We start from the raw sequence: 19,564 nt of genomic DNA, 5'->3' as shown, positions 1-19,564 counted from the left end.
ACAGCGAGAATTTCCTTGGATTTTAACTTTGTTCTTCGAAAATATCCCTTTTTCTTGTTTTGCTAAATTTCCTTAGAGTAGAGAAATTTCCCTCAAACTATAAACACCGCATATTGAAGTCCAACTGATCTTGAAACATACCCTCGTTAGGCCCTTCATTATCACACTAGTAAGCAAGGGCGCCGATCCCGGGGGCCCGGGTTCCCCCCAAAGCTCATGTGGGCCCCCTTACTGTATTTGTAAATTTACAACATTTGGCATAATTTGAATGCTATTCGTTTTAAAATCCTCATATATGCTTTCTGGATCTGAATGCAACCCCCCCCCAAATTTACTAAGAAATCGGCGCCCTTGCTAGCAAGGTGACAGTACATATGATGGTTAATGATATAAGACTTAAATTTATCATCAACTCTTACATTTGAATTAAGTCGAGACAAAGAGGCGTATCTCATTTTCTCAACTTTTCAAGGAGACAAGTTTAAAGATGTTATTATAAATTTATTCTATCATGTTCTGTCAAAATTTAATGTGATTTCCCAAGGTACACTCATGTCCAAAATGATTGTCGCATATCTATAATTGTCTTCTTGTAAGAATATAATTTGATAATGATTTTGTAGGGTACTTTTAATACTGATACTATGTGTATAATCGAAAAAATGTATATTTGTGGTAAATTTCGTAGGAAAAGAATTATAAATTCGAAAATTAGAATGAGTACAACAAAATGTTGCTAAATGGACAAGAAAGTTCTATTTTCATTTTATTGTTCTTATTTACTGCTCTTTTGACATGAAATTCACCACATGCATGTCTTTGCCAATTATACACATATCATACTAACATTATAAGAAATAGCGGGCGAATTCGTTATCAGATTATATTCCTACATCAACATATTTATAGACATCCGACAATAATTTTGGACATGAGTGTGCATACCTGACACGGAAGATATCAAACTAAATTTTAAAAGAAGACGACAGAATAAATAATGAGAAAAAGTTTGATCTTGTCTCCTGGAAACGTTAAGAAAATGAGATACGCCCTTTTGTCTCGAGAGGGACGGTATTGTCCAAAGATAAGACATGCAGCAATTGATAGATTTACATGGAATTCAAAAAAGAAATTGACATGCTTGACGGTACTTTCTCATGCTTAGTTTTCGAGGAAATGGAAAACAACTTCCGTGACTCTAAATAATAAAATAATAACTGACCGTTTTTGTTTCTGCATGAAATTGTTATTTCTGTACTGCATACACTGAGAAAGAAAATTGTAGGTGGCGTACTTAAAAAGATAGGTTACATGAGTAATTCCTGTAGTTTTTGGACTTAACGTACAGCAGACGTATAACTCAAAACCCATGTTTTATAATACTTTCTGTTCCATCTATATGTACTTTTCATATAAAACAATACAGGCGTTCAGGATCTCACATACAAATCGACGTATATAACATACAGCTGAGGAATGTAGCATAAGTATATGCATGTGATATACAAAAAACTGTTAGATGTCAGACATCCTGCAACGGCATGATGTAACATTTAAGGGCAGTGCCTATGTAGCATACGGATAACGTATCCTCCGTACTGATTTCTATAGTAAGCAAGAGGATACCGTATAATTGTACAATATACCGCTGTCCGGAGAACGGATTTCTCTCTGTGTATGTAGCAAAGTACAGTGTTAACCAGCAGATTTGTATGTATTGTTGTTTGATGTCTTTTCCCAACGATGAGAGACACAATCATCTCTGTTGTTTTCGAGAAAATAACAATTAGACTCCATCGATTTTTTTTTCTCCAACAAATTCCCAATATTTTGAAATGTAGAAACAACAAACAAAGAAAGAAAAAAGTTCTACAATCTTGTAAAATCTTATTCCAAGTTAAGAGTTTGACTTGATTACGTTGAATGTTATGGCATCTAAACCAGGGGCTCATTTTTTCCTCTCTCCGAGTTTTACATTTATATACATTTTAATACATAAGATAATAATATACCAATGAAAAAGCTGAAGATCTAGCAACCCCTTCCCCCCCCCTTGTCAAGCAAAGTCTAATGTAAACGTATATATAATGTATATGGAACGTACAGATCATCAGGCATTTAAAAAAATTGGGTTTAAGTGCTGTTTCGCCGGACCAATTTTAGGGGAATACCGGGAGAATTGGAGAATTTATTTTGCTTTTTGAAGAACGGTAAATGAAAGTAAGTTGACGGGAATAGTTCAAGTTAAGAAAATGGTTGTTGTTGCTGGTTATTTTTGATGTAAGCGGCACTGTATGTGGAGGTGGAAGGGACTATTTGGCGGAGAGGCACACTTCTTATGATTTACTCGTGGGGAAGGCAGTGTCAAAATGGTGCGTAAATTACAAGATTGTGACATATCGTGTTTGTTTTTTTATCGCGTTGTACAAAAATAACGAGTGTCAATTGTTGAAATTGTGTGAAAGACACGGTCTACCGAACAGGCGAACAGTTTGTTGTAAGTGTGGAAACGAATTGAAACTACATTTGAAAGAAGAGGAACATCTAACCTAACCTAATTTAGTACATTTTGGTATTTTTTTTTTTTTTGCATGACATTTAGTATCGTCTCTAGAGCTGTGAACATATAAGCTGTGAACAAACATGCACTTTATGTCATATAAAGTGTTTTTTTACTATTCTCGTTTATACGTATACCCACCGCCGCTGATGCGCCTGCTCCATATGGACGCACCCCTCTCGCTAACGCTTGACTCTGCCTGCTGCGCTCTAGCCCTGACTCAGTTAGATAGCATTTGTGCTTTTTAGTGGCTACCTAGCACAAGTTAGTTTGTGTTTTATATACTAGTTTTTATGCCATATGCCCATACTGTACTTCGAACAATCACTACGAACTGAGTCAGAGTCACTACGAATGATTGCAGGGAGAAATTAAATAGTACTCTTTTTTTCTTTTTTGATTTTTGTGTGGTCCGACTATACAGCACTAGTGCCAAAAGATCACTGTTTCGGTAAATAGAAGCTATGAATTGTGTAAGTACATTGAATTCTCCGATTTAGATTTATATGTCTCCTATAGTATCTCGTAAGTATACAGAAAATACTTTGAACGTCAACAGATTGCACGGTTTATATGCTAAAGATGTATTTTCTTACAGGACAATTTAAGGAAACTGTTGTTTGATTCGGTACTATTAAGAAAATGACAAATAAAACAGTAGTTGGAAATTAACTTATTGTGATTGTCTTCAAGCTACCGTAGTTCATTGCTTGTTACATTGTCACAAAGTTTCGGGTAAAGTGTTTTGGCTTCATGTAAATATAATGACCAATATTTACATGGCCAGTATAATCATAAATTTGTAATTAAAATGTCATTTTTTGTAAATAAAAGTTGGAAATCTTATGATAGATATCTGACTTTTATTATTCATGATTGTTGTTGACACATGGAGATACAAATTACAGTATCATGCGTTCACATTGTAATATTCTTGGAAATGAAAATTAAACCCAGTTTCTTGTGCTTCAAAAGCATGCGCCACTACACTAGCAGGGAAAGCTTTTTGACTTCATTTAATTGTATTGATTAACTCAACCTGGTGTGCTAATAAATTTATAACGTTTAATATAGTTGTAATTATGGCATATTTTCGGAACAGGGGGCCAGAATATTTTGCTTAAATTTTGTGCTTTCTTGCTTTATTTTCTGTATTTTTTGATGGTTTATGTGGGTTAGGTAAGTTTAGATTAGTTTGGGGTAGTTTAGGTTAGGATATTTGGATTTTGAGGACCAGAATTCTTTGCTTAAAATTCGCACTTTCTTCCTATATTTGCTGTGCTTTTGATGGTTTAGGCTAGGTAAGGTTAGATTAAGCTAGTTCAGTTTAGTTTAGTTTAGATTAGGTTAGTACTTATTAACAACACTTACGTAACTTCAACTCACTTCTCCTGTAAACATAGTGATTTTACCTGACTTTGGCCCCCCCTCAGTTCCAAAATTATCCCGTAATTATAGATATTAAGTGGCCTACTTCCCAAATTTTGTTATTATTTGTTGACAGTTATTTTTTAAAAAAAAATGGTGAGAAGCACTGTTTAAAAAATATAGTCCTTTAATAAAATAATGTGTGTCTTAAAATGAGTGAATTAAACCGCCAAATAATGTACAAGTTAGATCTTCACGAGATCTAATCCCGTACGAAGTCTTTTTTTATTTTGGACTCAGGGGTTCGGATTTGGTGGGGGGTGAAAATGTTTGAGAAAACGTATAAACGTTTCTCACCGTTTCTAATAACGCCTTGCGTGTATGCAACCCTCATTCCCTCATAGATGGGCGGGATTATATAACAACAGGATAAATACCAAGGAATCTAGTAAGGGTTTTCCTCCCTCTCTTTCGACGGGTGTTTACAGGTGGTTTTTAATATTAATAAAATAATGTATATTTATCATAGGCACCAAAAGGGAGGCAGGGTGGGGCTTAAACTTCCGGCTCACGCGCCAAGTGAACTTTGTTATGTGCGTGGGTTTTCTCGAGGTTCTCCCGTTCCCTCCCACTTTCTTCATTTCACTATTTCATTCATTTCTCAACATCACAGTCTTCTTTAGTCTAACCAGGATAACTGTTGGACGTAAAACTCAAAGATTTTATTTCCCCTTGGAAAACTTTAATCATGACAAGGGGAACGAAGTATGAACTATTGTCGGTGAATTACTTGTAGTACCACACACAGAGAAAAAAACATATGTGGATTACGTAAAAACGTAGGTTGCATGCGTATGTTCTGTAGTGTTTGGACTTGCGAAGTACAACTACACTGGACAACAAATTTTAACTTTTTTCATGCATCGGAAGAGAAAAGTACATTTTCTTATGCAAATGAGGATGCTGAATAAGAAAATAAAAATAAAAATGCTGAATTGGTTCGAGTTTAAGTGCAATCGACAGAAATGTGTGTTACGTAGTGTTGACACTTAGATTCTTGAATTTTCTCTTTGGCCTTTCATTTAAGTAGCTATTGCTTCAATTTTGTTCATCCGAGTATCGTGGTTCATATGTCATTCGCTTCAGAATAAAACAAGCTTGCAAATAGTACTCTGCGCATGTGTACATTATGTATAAGACGAGGGAAATTTAAGGTAAAATTGGGAATTTCCCATCATAAATCCCTTTTTCAAATGTAGCACCCTCTGGTTTTGCCCTTGCTAAAGGTACCCAAATATAATATACCTTTAAAACTACTGTAGTTTATAAATAATACATGTGCCAAGTTTCATTGTAATATCTACAATAGTTGTGACGGAAAAATATTTCTCAGTTCTGCTGGACAATATCATATTTCATATAGGAAATAGTGAGATAACTATAAAATAAAAAGAATCCAAACAGTAGACAGTATCATGACTTATACATCATTCTCTTCAGAATAAAACAGGCTTTCAAATGACACCATGACAATGTGTGTGTGTTGTACGAGAAAAGGGAAAATTGGCGTAAAAATGGGAATTTTCCGTCCAACAACACTTGGCAAGAGCAGAGTTGCTCCAGTGGCAGTGATATTGTTTCTCCATCATAGATATAACTTGGTAGAAATGTTCCCCATGTTCATCAATGACTGCTACGCAATTTTCTGGGAAGAAATCTATGTGGGAGTGCAACATATGCATTTTTAGTGACACATTACACCCCATTGCTTGGTAGAAGGTATTAGGTGCTCCACTACTTCCTTATAGTTCTGAGACCGCTCGTTTCCCAAAACATTCATCACAACCTTTCGGAAAGAATCCCATGCAATCCTCTCCTTATCTTCTAACACTACATCAAATTCAGAATCACTAAGGACTTAGCGAATTTGGTGTCCAATAAGGATTTCCTACCTGGTTTTAGTTTCAGCAATTTGTGTAAGTTTACGCAGATTATACGTATTTGAAGAATAGTTTTGATGCGTCTATGAATAGCCGCCATTCATTGGGATTCTGACGTGTTCAAAACAAGGACACTTTTAGATATTCAGAATAAGCTCCCCACTGCTTGAGTCTGGATTCCAGTGTTCTGCGCCACTTTTTGACGAACCCAGGTAATTGAATTCAGGTTGAATATCAGATGGCGAATAGATAATGATATGGTGGTTTTGTGAAGTTAGGATCGGTGGAAGACGATGAATCTGCAAGCAGAGTTTGACAACCTGGGTCGATTTTGTTCGCCTTTTGCTCTTCATCGGATGTAACACTGGAGTAAGGTACGAGAGTTGTGGAACCTTTAGTGCTTCAGAGTGTGGCACAGTGACGAACATCTCAAGGAATATTTGAATAAGTATCAGCCCACTTTTCTCTTTTTTTGGATAGACCTTTAATTGAAGGAACCATGCCAAAATATCAGTTTGAAGTATGATCTGTCGGCTCTCTCCATATCATTGGAACTGCAAACGGCACGCATGGCCTTTTTCCAAGTTGCCAGTCTCGCAAATTTGTAGAACAAGTATTACAACATAAATGTGGTGTTCTTTTCTTGTCCATATCTCCCGTTACAGCCAAAGTAGAAGTGATAGGCTTTCTTTATGATAGGCGTTAAATTCCACTTTTCGTTTTACTTCGTTAAAAATAACAATTTGCTCTGCATTGTAAACACATTTACGCGACATGTTGCTGCTCAATCCAATCATAGAACAATAAATAATAATAGTAATAATAATAATAATAATAATAATAATAATAATAATAATAATAATAATAATAATAATAATAATAATAATAATAATAACATCCACACACCCAATATCTCACCACGACCACGTCCGGGATGGCAAATTGTAACTACAAAAGAACGTTACACAACATGTTTTCTCTTCTAACAAACTCTTCAATACAAACTAAACCGTGAAGTGGTTGATGTTTCTTTGTTAGCGATGAAGTTCGAGCAATAAGGATGGCCAGAGACGTACGCAGGAACTTATTTCGGGAGGGATCCTAAGATTTTCGTGGGGAATCCAAATACAATTTGAGGCTAAGTTATTTTAAAATTATGTAAAATTGCACCTGGAATTAGACTAAATTTAGAAAGAAAAAAGTTGTAATGTCAGGGTGTCTAGATAAATGAATAGTTTTTGAAGAAAAAAACAGATGAAATATTTTGCTCTCCTCCCCAAATTGCACATGACGCTGGGCTTAAAAGTTGAAAAGTTGAAATCATCCAGTACCACAGGGGTTTTCCTTAACCTTTGGCAACTTGCATACTGCCTGGGAAAGGTTTCCAACATTCAGGGGCGGATCCAGGACGGACTTCTGTGGTGGGGGTGGGTTGTAATACTGCTAGGGCTCTACGAGATTCCCTCCTCGAATAACCACGGTATTTTAATTAAATTTTCAGTGAATATTTCTGACCTCCTTAAAGGCGGATCTAGAAGGTGAAAACGGGAGGGGGTGGGCAACTAGAATCCAGACTATGATAGGCATATCATGAGTTTACTATAAACTTTCAAAAATTTAAAAATAATACCATCAACTATTTTGTCACTCAAAAAACTGGGGAGGAGGGAATAGGCTTTACGGCCCCGGCCCAGATCCATCTCTGGTCCCTCTATGTAGACTCTTCCCCCATTTGGCGGAAGTTTCATAGTAAATGATTCACAGTGACTATTTTTTTTATTATGATTAATTATTTTTAATAAGATTTAGCAGGATACCGCTTTGAAATCCAGATTTAGAGAAAATGGTCAGAGTGATGAATTCACAACTGTTTCCCCCTTTATACACAAATCAAATATTATCTCTCGTGAATACTCTGTAGATATAATAACGACAATTACAGAACATACAAGATAGTTTCAATGAAATATTCTTAGTTTTTGATGAAATTGTAAACTAATTTTAGACACAAAATCAAATTAGTTTAAATGTTTCTGTCTTCTCTCATAAAATTATTCACAATGCTATGTACGTTATTGGTATTCCCCGTCTAGGCACCCCTCGTTGCAACTAAGTTTACTCGATATGGTTTGTCTTTGTAAATAATGGAAGTAAAAATAAACATTTACAACAGAAAATGTTAAGAAAGGGATACATTTTGATTAACATTTAACTTTTACTGACAAAATTTCAATTAAACTGGTCGCAGATACATCATTTCACACGATGAAAGCAAATTAACAAGTTCCATGACTAGCATCGCGAAACGTATTACAAGTAGTTGAAGTTTTCGACGGGAGATGGTGCTGGCGTACTCAATGTGGCGATGTTCCATCTCTTCTGAAGCACCGTCAGAGCAAAAGCTCACTGCATGACGCAAAATTGATCTGAGAATTTGTTTCTATAATCGTTCTTATTAATTACATGAAATACATCATAAAACAGTATTTTAAAGTTTTTTCATTAAAGGACAGCAACGTATATTGCACATTATTTTACTAAAAATATATGTATTTACTTTACGTTGACTAGAGAAAGCAAATGACATTTCATTGACTTAATTAATAAAGCATAATTCTAAACCAAATAGAGCTGCTTCACAAGTAATGGTTAGCATTCACTTCTGCGCGGGAGACCTTGAATTCGATTCTCAATGGAAAATTATCTACAGTCATGTTTCCTAACGGGCCACGTATGTGGACCTACGTGTCTACTCTATTTCGCTCCTGGGGGGCGCGTTGGATCAGTGATAGAGCGTTCACCTCCGGTGCTTGGGGTCCCTGGTTCGATCCCAGCTCGCACCGTGTGGTGGACAAGCACCGTGCTCGTGGGTTTTCTCGGGGGTTCTCCCGTTTCCTCCCACTTTCTTCATTTCATTTATTTCTCATCATCTCCTTTAACCTAACCGGCATAAACGTGGGACGTAAAATTGAAAATTTCATTTCATTTCTATTTCATTACTTTTTTTTAGGAGGACGTTGGTCCGACCTTGGTGAGACTTCCCCAGAAATTTTTATTGGAAGAGGTCAAAGCTTTGGAGACGAGGTCCAACACTACAATTCACTACGTCTATGTATTATTGAACGGGTAATATTCAGAACCCGAAAAGATTATAAGTAATAGTAAAATACTTCCACCTATACGTTCAGAAAACAATGCTAGAACTAGATTGTTTCTATAAGAGAAAGGGTACAGATGAAGTGTGAGATCAAATCAAGCTACATAAATCATTTCTCTGTTAAACAAGCATTTTTTTTTTTTTTTTTTTTGAGAAAGTTTATAAATGTATGTTAGGAATCTCTTGCTGGGGTAGACCTGGTAGATTCACCCCGTAGGTGCGCCCCCTGAATATAATCGACGTGCTCCCTTGATAGGACTTTGTGGTAACTGTCCAGTATTGTATTATTATTTGAAAAGTTATTACAGCAACGTCTCGATGGGAAAAAACATAAATTTCACCGCGGCGCCAATGTAGAACTATTTTTGATTTGGTCCATCACACCCCATTCAAACATTATAATGGTGTAATTAGCAGGGGAGTATGAAAGGGAGGTTTCTGGGTTTTAACCCATTTGAAAAAGGTACTATACAAAAATAAACATTTATTAACCCTTTCACTACCATTTTTTTCGGAGTGAGAAACATTAATATATGGTTACTTTAAGTTGTTTTTAAACGTGTATATACATACATACATATATACAGTGGCGGATCCAAGGGGGCTATAGGGGCTATAACCCCGCCTTGACGCTAAGTATAGTATACACTGGATAAAATGGGCTTCAATCCTGCTTTATAACATTTTCCGCCGTTTCGTTTTTCGACGTGGGAAGGGTGGGACATATGTATCGCTATGATATTTTTACGTGAGATCTATACATCCCAGTGGTAGTGACATGAAAAATTATCTTGTATTTTCAATTATGATACGTTGGGTTGTATATATGAAAAACAGTTGGGTTGTATTTATGATTACAAATATTTTACATTTCGGCATTCTTTCCCAAATGACTGTACATGCAACCAGTACTTTATCACTAGCACCTTGTTCTTCACTTTCATCTGTTTCATTATCACCACGTTCACTTCCACTACTACATATTTGATAATATTCATAAGAATTCTGTAAACCATTAGCAGGCTTCTCTTTACCAGTGAAACATCGATTCATAGCATAACATGCGGTAAATTACCACGGTAAATAATCCTCTGAGAATGTATCGTAGGACACATATGTCCCAGTGGTAGTGAAAGGGTTATGTTATGCTTGCGCATGTTCAACTGAGTGATGTATCATCAGCACATTGTATTCCAACGGCATTGTTTTTGGCTTTCTGAATCTTTATTCACTTAGCTTCCCAATCAACTCACGCTGCTCTGTTAGCACCGAAACCTCAATGGGACTATGCGCAGCGAAAACTCATATTGTAAACATTCGATTGTTTTTTGGAAGCATATACAGTCATATTCACATGCTCAATACATAGCTAAAGAATGTTAAACTAAAGAATTGGCTGATTTGAATGATTGATTACAATTTAAGGTCCCTTTCCAAGAGTGCAGCTATTTGAGACATGATCTACTGGTGAAAGTGGGGATTCCGCTTTATGTTCGAAGCAAGAGCCCTAACCAAGAATCAAATCCAAGCTGTCTGAGAACGCGTGTTCAGAGTCTTGAGGTTATCAGGAAAAGATATTGCAAATTTCCTAATTAGAATTACTGGGAGAAGAAATTACAGATTTCCTTATTAGGGTTATTCGGAGAAGAAAATGTTTTCAAATTGAAGTTATTGGGAGAAGAAAATGCAAATTTCCTAATTGAGGTTATTGAGAGAATAAATTGGAAATTTTTTAATTGAGATTATTGGAATAGGAAATTCCAATTTTCTAATAGAGTTATTAGGAAAAGAAACTGCTTTCCTAGTTGGGATTATTGGGAAAAGAAATTGAAATTTTCTAATTGAGATTATGGGGAGAAGAAATTGTAATTTTTCTAAATGGAGTTATTAAGAGAACAAATTGCTTTCCTAATTGGGGTTGTTGGGAAAATAAATTGCAAATTTACTTATTGAGGTTATTGGAAGAAGAAACTGTAAATTTTCTAACTGGGGTTATTGAGAGAAGAAACTGCAAAATTTTCTAATTGAAGTTATTGGGAGAAGAAATCGCAAATTTCCTAATTGCGCTAATTGGGAGAAGAAAATACAATTTTTTAAATTGGAGTTGTTGGGAGAATAACTTGAAACTTGCAAATTGGAGTTATTTGGAGAAGACATTTCAAATTTTCTGATTGGGCTTTTTGGGAGAAGAAATTGCAAATTTTGTAATTGGTGTTATTAGTAGGAAAAATGAAAAATTTTAATTAGAGTTATTGGGAGAAGAAATTGCAAGGCGGAGGGGATTAGAATTTCTTTTAGGGAGATCTAAAAAAGTTTAGAGAAAGAATGATGAAGCTGTATGTTACTAATCCTGGCACACAAATCTATTGTGAAGAACTAATGTTCTAAAAGCTGGTATTTATTATAGCTTCTTTACTGCAACACGACATGATTTGTTGGTTGCTGGACTTAGAACAAAATTTATGGCGTTTCAAAAGTTTCAGTAGCAAATACAATTAAAGCAGTTGAAACATAACAGTTGAAAATGTAAACACTACTAGAATACCAGAAGAGAACTACATGAAACATTGCAAGAAGGTTTTACCAAAGTGACAAACAGCCATAATACATTATATTTTGAAGCGATAAATATATCCAATTGCTTCAACCAACATGTTCTTAACTTCTGTTTCTGGTCACTGTGTTCTTGTAAATTTTCACAAAAGTGTGAAAAAGAATAATGGCTATTATTTCTTTTGAATTAGTATTTTAACGAATACAGCTTAACAATAGAATAGAAACTGTATATAGTTGGAGTTCTCATTGCCTGGTGTGGTAGGTCCCTTATAAAACTTTCAGGAAAAGGAAATTTATTGCTTTTCCCTCGCTGGGTTTTGCCGTTGGGAATACATTCTCTGTTTGGTCCCTTTTGTAGAAAAGGTTACATTTTAAAGAATAACTGGCCAGTCTTGAGTTTCGGGGTATACTGTACTGTCCAACAAAGCAATACCGGATGATACGTTTAACTTTTTTTCTCTCTCCCTTTTCTTTCGAAATTTTTACTAAAACGACTTGAAATTAATTGTATAAAGATATACAAATAAGTTGTAAAATCAGAAGAGCTCAAGCGAAGAAGCTATTTTAAGACAAAAAAAAAAAAAAAAAGCTGTGAAAAGAAATATCGATACTGAACTGAGAAAAGATATGAAATGACCCGGCGAAATTAAAATACCGCTAATTTTACATTAATTATGTGATATCTTCAAATAGATAAAAGATAATCGAAATGTGGAACAAGAGCGCCCTAGACAATATCATTTTACATGAGATACCGTTATCACGACTCACTTATCTGCTTTCGATTTCGAGCCATTTTGAAAATCGGCATTTATTTTCGCGTTTCTAAACAGCTGAAAACATAAAGCCACTAGGTGACTTGTGATAACGGTATCTCACGCAAAATAATATTGTCTAGGGCGCTCTTGTTCCACATTTCGATTATCTTTTATCTATTTGAAGATATCACATAATTAATGTATAATTTGCGGTTTTTTAATTTCACCGGGATGAAGACTCTTAAGCTGTAGATCCAAGTCTCATATAGCCTCACTGCTGGAAGGGGCGCTAAAATGAAAACAGATCAGAAATCAGAAATGAAATTGCCTGGTTGGTTCAAGTTTACATTGTATAGGACGTATTGTATGTTTAGATTTCAAAGCTGTCCCATCGGGAATCGAACCAGGTGTCCCATGCATCAATGAAATGAAATCATGTAACGATTATTCCTCGTAGGGTAAAAGATATGGATGATTAATGAAGTGAATTATTATGAAGGATTTGGTAGAATGAAAATGTCGGAGGATATGTTTTTAGTAATGTTTTAGTTAGGTAGAAATTGTTAACTAAATGTGGCAAGAATGAAAATGTGGGAGGAAACAAGAGTACTGCGAGAAAACCCCACAAATACGGTGCTGTCCACCACAAATTATTTGGTGATGGATAAAATGAAAATAAAATAGCAATTGTAATTCACGGGAAAATACAGCGTGTTACTTGAAGGATAAGAGAGAAATTAGGGTGGGTAGTTAAAATGCTGTGACCTCCAAATTAACGAAATATTACGTTGAATTTCTAGGAGAGTTGCTTAATAAAACGAAATAAGTTGGGAGTTTAAATTTGACGTTCGCAAAACGATATCAAAAATGTATTTCTATACAGGACATTATGCATAAAAAATATCAATAAATTGGTGCATTAAAAATTATAACTGTAATTTATTGTTATTGATTGATATTGCTTATTTATTAAATATTCATATTTTAGTTGTTATAAAATTAACGTAAAATGGTCTATATGTAGTTAGGCTATTTTGTTAAATAACTATACAGTATTATTCGAGTTTAAGTAAAAATGATTGTTCAATGAGACATATACAAATCAGTAGAAATCTTATTCAGGTGAATGAAGTTATATTGTGAGTGTAAAATTCTCATGCGTAGTTTCCGAAAAAAAATAGAGAAAAGTCAAATAATTTTGTAAATTAAAAGAAAAATAATTCAGTACGAGAACCATTTCACTTATTGAGATACAACTAACATTGAAATAGGCTATACCCTCTTATTAAGTTCTTCATTATTATTGTGGCAATATGGCAGTACATGGTATGACTAATGAGAGAATATAGATACTCTAAAATTATTAATAATTCGTAAATTTCAATTTCTATTTAAGTAAAATATTATCCTAATATATGATCACATCGAGATTATACAGGAAAATATTTTACGGCAGATTATTATGCGTAGTTTTCAAAGAAATCGAATAAAATGAGGATTTGTTGTCAATAATAACTCTCAGCTTTTTATTTCGCAGAAAATATTTGTTTATGTAACTGTGTATATGACAGAACACATTATTAATTAGGCGATTGTCATTTGTTTTTCCTAACTAAAACACACATACTCTTTACAGATGTACTACTTGTAAGACTGTTATTTCTTATTTACTGGACATCAATGTTTCTTGTTCTTATATAATTAATGTAAAATGACACACACACACACGTATATATATATATATATATATATATATATATATATATATATATATATATATATATATATATATATATATATATATATATATATATGTACTGTATATATTTCTATAGGCCAGTGGTTCTCAACCTAATTCCTATCACGACTCCCTCTTGCCAACGATGCCCTTATAATTTCTGGTATGTAATAAGCTTGTGTGGGATTTTTAATACTGTATATCTATTGCGGAGATCTAACGATATCCATCATTTCTATAATAGTATATAGTGGATACAGAAACTTCCCTAAAAGCGAATGGATTAAAAGCAAATGTGATCAGTTCATTTATATTACAAATACAGAATCTGATCTGTCATACTATTTTAAAATGGAGGCCGTTTGAAAATTTTAAAACTTCATTAACCCTTAATTTGGTCATTAAAAAACCTGTTGAAAACGTTTACCTGCTGAAAATGTTTAGTAGACCTATTGTTTGATGTTCTTAACAGTATGTATAAAAATAAAAATAGGCCTATCAGAACAAAATTCAAAATAATAATTAAAAATATTTTCCTCTATTAGATTCTAATTATATTTATATCTTCTGTTTATCTTCGCGACTCCCATGAAATCCTGTCGCGACCGCCTAAGGGGCCGCGACCCTCAGGTTGAGAAATCTTGCTATAGGCTATTGATTGTAATTATCTTTATGTTGCAGTCAGTATTTTGAGTTTCGAAATTCAAGTTTTTTCCTGTCAATTGTGATGTAAGCAAAAGTGGCAGTAGTTCCTTGACTGAAACATCCAGCCAAACACTTGAATGGACCTCAGGATTTGGTAGTGGTTTGCGAAAGCGAATCATAAATCGATAAAATATTTTTAAAAAATAGTAAGATTAAATGATGGTAACGTAATTTTCGGTTGATATCTTTAGCAAATACTTCGTAAATTCGTTAGAGGGGTGTGTAAATCCCCTTTGAAGGTCTTATTTGGTTTATATGTTTCTTATATTTATTGTTTGAATGTCAAACCATCAAAAGTGTGACGTATTTGCCACTTGTGTACTGAGGACCAAACTTTTACTTCTGATAAAATAATAAAAATTAAAATAAATGCTATAATCATATACAGTAATTGATAGAAACCAGTGGACCTAAGTATAGTATCCTGTATTAAAATCTATTTTATTCATAATGATTGGAAATTCATACCGTGCTCAAACAGTACGGTTTACTATTACTAAAATACCCTCATAATATTTTTTACACATTTTTTTCATACAAAATAAACTATTCAGCATAACAAAATTATATATGACGGGAAATTATCGGAAACGTTTCTTGAATTACGTAATAAATGAACCCAATACATTTGCATGGATTTACACAATAACAACCATCTATTTTTTTAATACTAAATTATCAATTTTCTTGGATATTTGATTATAGAAGTATATTTACAAAGAATAATACACATATCTTAGTGTACGCTGAAAAATAAACAAATCAATACGGATATATACGATTGTATTCGGCTTTAAAAACACGACAAAAAATAGCTCTAAAATCCCCAGGCAGCTGGAACAGAAAATGGCGGCCGGCAAGTTACGTTTCGATACATTCTTATAAATCACCATGCACAAGCGATTTCTAACTCAATAGTATTGCATCTATGTACGAATTAGTAAGAACAAATATTGCAGAGATATATAAATATATGCTTAACACGTTACCTGTTCAAAAATGGGATGAATTTGCAGAAAATTGGATTCACTGACATGTAGCGCTATCTAGCTGTTCTCGCGGTGGACGTCTGCTCGCGAGGCCGGCCGCCAGTTCCCCCCTTTCCCGCTTGATGGCACAGCTGTTCCTGCCTGGTTGGAAATGCATTGAAAACCCGCCCGTCTCAGTCAAACCCTACCACCAGCATCACAAAGCGATAGAGTAGCCAGCCATCTTGAATGATATATGGCCGCTGGTCGTAAAGTAGGGTAAGGTTACCCGCTCATTCAAAAACGAAGAGAAGAAAAAAACAATTGTTAACAGATACACATACATTTGACAGAAATAATAGTAAATAAAAGAGATAATAAATAAAACATATAATTGTATTTTTATATATTTTTTTTATTTAAAAAGAAAAAAAAGAGGAAAATTTATTGCATGTTTGCCTTTTATGTTGTGTGCGTTTGCATGTAGCATATTACGTTAGTGAGTGTGAGAAATTTACATATGCTCACGTTCATTATTGTAGCACACAGTACAGTAGGCTACTTATTTTTAGACCACCAAACATACTCCGTTGACAAATAGCTATGCAGTCTATTGTAATATATGTATGCGTATATACAAAACAATGGACAAATATTTCCTAATATATGTATTCGTGTGTTTATTGCATTCTACAATATAGGCCTATATATGTACTGTATATCATTGTGATATTCAGAATGAGCTGGATCTTAAATAAATTTGTAAATTATTTTCTGTTTCCAGGTTCGAACTAAGAACCATTAAGAAAAAATCTTTCAGTTTAAAGTCACGCTATCAGTGTTTCTTTCAGACATGTTTTTTTTGGGGGGGGAGGGGCACAACCACTCCCGAGCTCTGAGAGTGTCCCCGCCAGAGGACACCAAAATAATATGTCTATAATATAATAATAAATGGAATAGTACCGTGTGAAAATAATACGTGCTCCTCCTAATAGACCCTATCCCTCCGGATCATTTCTTCCGAATGAAACGCTGGCCATGATTATGCCCGTTAGGCTAAGGGAGGCGAAGATTAAGGTTGGTGTAAAGGGACGAGTTTCGCCGGTAGATGTCACTACAGTCTTCGTATCTCTCATGTATTTTTTTACCTTTTACGAAAATTTACAATTTCTCTTACAAATCTCAACATAGAGATTTCAAATTCTTAGAGAAGGTACTTCATAACCTATCGAAAGCTACAACCCGTGCCGAATTTTTATTTAGAATTTTCTTCATTGTTGAAACAGTTCCATTGTTAAAGGTTTGGATATCCATTTCAACAATCAAACCATTTCAACAATGAAGAAAATTATAAATAAAAAATCGGCACGGATTATTGCCTTCGATAGGTAATGAAGTTCCTTGTCTAAAAAAATTGAAGTCTGTAGGTTGAAATTTGTAAGAGAAATCGTCAATTTTCGTGAAAGGTGAAAAATATATGAGAGAGATACGAAGACTGTAGTGACATCTATCAGCAAAATTTGCTCCTTTAAACCAACCTTAAGACAATTAAATAATGATGGAAGAATTGGTGGAATGAAAATACGGGAGGAAATGGGAGAACCCCGAGAAAACCCATGGATAAGAACCATTAAGAGAAGCAAACTTGAAAGTAGCTGTGGCATCCGATAATTCTGCTCGCTGTACATTATACGTTTAAAGCGTTCTTAACTAAAAGTTTGATTTATATTTAAAAAATTATTATTACCGGTATTATTGTTATTATTGTTTTGTCCACTAATCAACAAGCGGTCATAAACATATTAATGCTGAAATCTAAATGTGGATATGGCCTTTGTTCTTATTTTTGAAACAACTAAATAGAAACAATGCATTTTTTTAGGTTCATATTAAATTGTCACAATTTGATATCGACAAATTCCCTGCATGCTAACGACATCTACCAACGACAAGCAGGCAAGCGATATCGCGGAAGCGACATCTGTTGGCATAACTGTTTACTATTCGAAACTAGCATGACATTGTTTATATGAAATGAAATGAATAAGTTTTACGTCGCACGTTTATGCCGGTTAGGCTAAAGGAGACGGTGATGATGAGAGATGAGTGAAATGGTGGAATGAAAAAAGTGAGAGGGAACGGGAGAAACCCGAGAAAACCCATGAGCACGATGTTTGTCCACCACAAAGTCCACACGGCTCGAGCTCGGAACGAACCAGAGACCTCAAGCACTTATTGTTTATAAATTGGATGGATCACAAAACTGGTTTACATCTTTTTTTTTCTAACAAAAGAAAAAAAGTTTACTTCGATTTATTCAAGGCAGCTTTCGTAACTGACAAAAACACTGAGCAAATAGATGAAAGATTAGGTAGCCAGTTTCTTTATGTTGTGATTATAAAGGACATAAAAAAATAGATTTGTAAATTGGATTACAAAGACCACGCATGCAAGAACTAGTAATTATGACTTCATTACAAAGATAGTATATTTAGTTGCACACGTCAATTAATATTACTCCGATTGACTTCCATAGTGTCAAAAAACTTTCAGACGTAAATTTTTTAAATATTTTTTTTTTGTTCCAAACAAATATGTTTATAGTTCATGTAGCTTAGTAGTTGGCATCAGGCCGGTAGCCAGCCCAAAAATGTAGGGAAGGGGCCGGCTGAAGTTAGGGGGGCCCATCCAACTATATTAAAGTTAATGATCATATTATAGTTCATTGGCAAGCCTACCGTGAAAATTTTAGGAGGGCAGCAAAAATTTAGGGGTCCAAGCCCCCCTAGACCCACCTGGATACAGGCCTGATTGGCATACTCACCTTAAACGTGTGTGTTTGCGTGTTCAATTGACCCAAAACGACGGACGAAAACCTGGCATCAAGGACGCGCCCAGAATTTTTTATTATTACTTGACCAGGATAGCAGTGCGGTTTTGGGAGGATGGCGCTGCTGTTGTGTTTACATCAGTTTCTCGGCAAGCGCGGTGGAACAGGGGAGCGGAGAGTTTCACTCTGCAGTGTATCCAACGGTTTTTAAAAGTGGCAGTTTAGATGTTATGTATAGCGTAATCTCTTTTCGCTTAATAAAGAACGCCGTAAGTTATGTGGTTGTAGTGAACCATTTCTGCAGTAATGCAGATGTACGGTATTGTGAATAGTGATAAATGAATGGAAATTACCAATTTAAGAACAACATAGCACAATTGACAATTCAGTGAGCTTCTACCGTGTATTAAGCAGATTGTATAAAAATTGATTACATTTTATTCGATGTCATTATAAAACAGGAGCAGCCTGTAAAACGCTGCTCGCTCGTTTGTTCGCAAGTTAATATGAAGGGTGTATTTTTGTTGTAGATTTTTTTTTTTTTTTTTTTTTTTTTTTTTTGCTTGTTACTTACAATGTTCTGCAAATAACTCCAATAACTTTTGAAACTGTTTGTCTTAACTTAAGCCAGGGACGGATCCAGACTGAATGTTTGGGGGGGGGGGTCGTTCGAAGTCAAATCAAGGTAAGAGTGTATTGCAAAAACAAAAAAGTAAAACAACCTTAGAAAAGGAGAAGTAGCTATTGTCTGCAATTTCTAGAACAGAAATGGCCACCTGCGATTTCGAAGGTGGACATTTTTTTGAGCTAGAAAGCCAATGTAAGTAATTTCTTGCAATTTATTACTTTATTTGACTTCTGCAACGTAAAACAAAAAAAAAGTGAGGCCTACCTATTTTAGGTTTTATTTTACATTTATAATACAAAGGTGAAAATTCTTAGTTTTTTAAATAAAAAATATTCTATTCTAGGAGGGGAGCAATC

At 34.6% G+C, this 19,564-nt stretch overlaps 1 protein-coding gene and 1 long non-coding RNA gene across 2 annotated transcripts in view; one reads left to right on the top strand and one right to left on the bottom strand.

Moving 5' to 3' along the window:
* Positions 1–15,905, bottom strand: part of LOC145678855 (uncharacterized) — a 233,302-nt gene extending 217,397 nt beyond the window's left edge. The window contains exon 1 of the long non-coding RNA XR_014130439.1: positions 15,772–15,905. This is a non-coding gene — a long non-coding RNA (uncharacterized LOC145678855). The remainder of the gene's footprint in view (positions 1–15,771) is intronic.
* Positions 1–19,564, top strand: part of LOC145678854 (uncharacterized) — a 214,991-nt gene that overhangs the window by 73,214 nt on the left and 122,213 nt on the right. The window lies entirely within an intron of this gene.

This window comes from Thermobia domestica, chromosome 2 (assembly GCF_964235325.1).
Source record: "Thermobia domestica chromosome 2, izTheDome1.hap1.1, whole genome shotgun sequence".
NCBI classification, from domain to species: Eukaryota; Metazoa; Arthropoda; class Insecta; order Zygentoma; family Lepismatidae; genus Thermobia; species Thermobia domestica.
The sequence above is the reverse complement of the archived record's forward strand: the minus strand, read 5'-3'. Positions and strand labels throughout refer to the sequence as shown.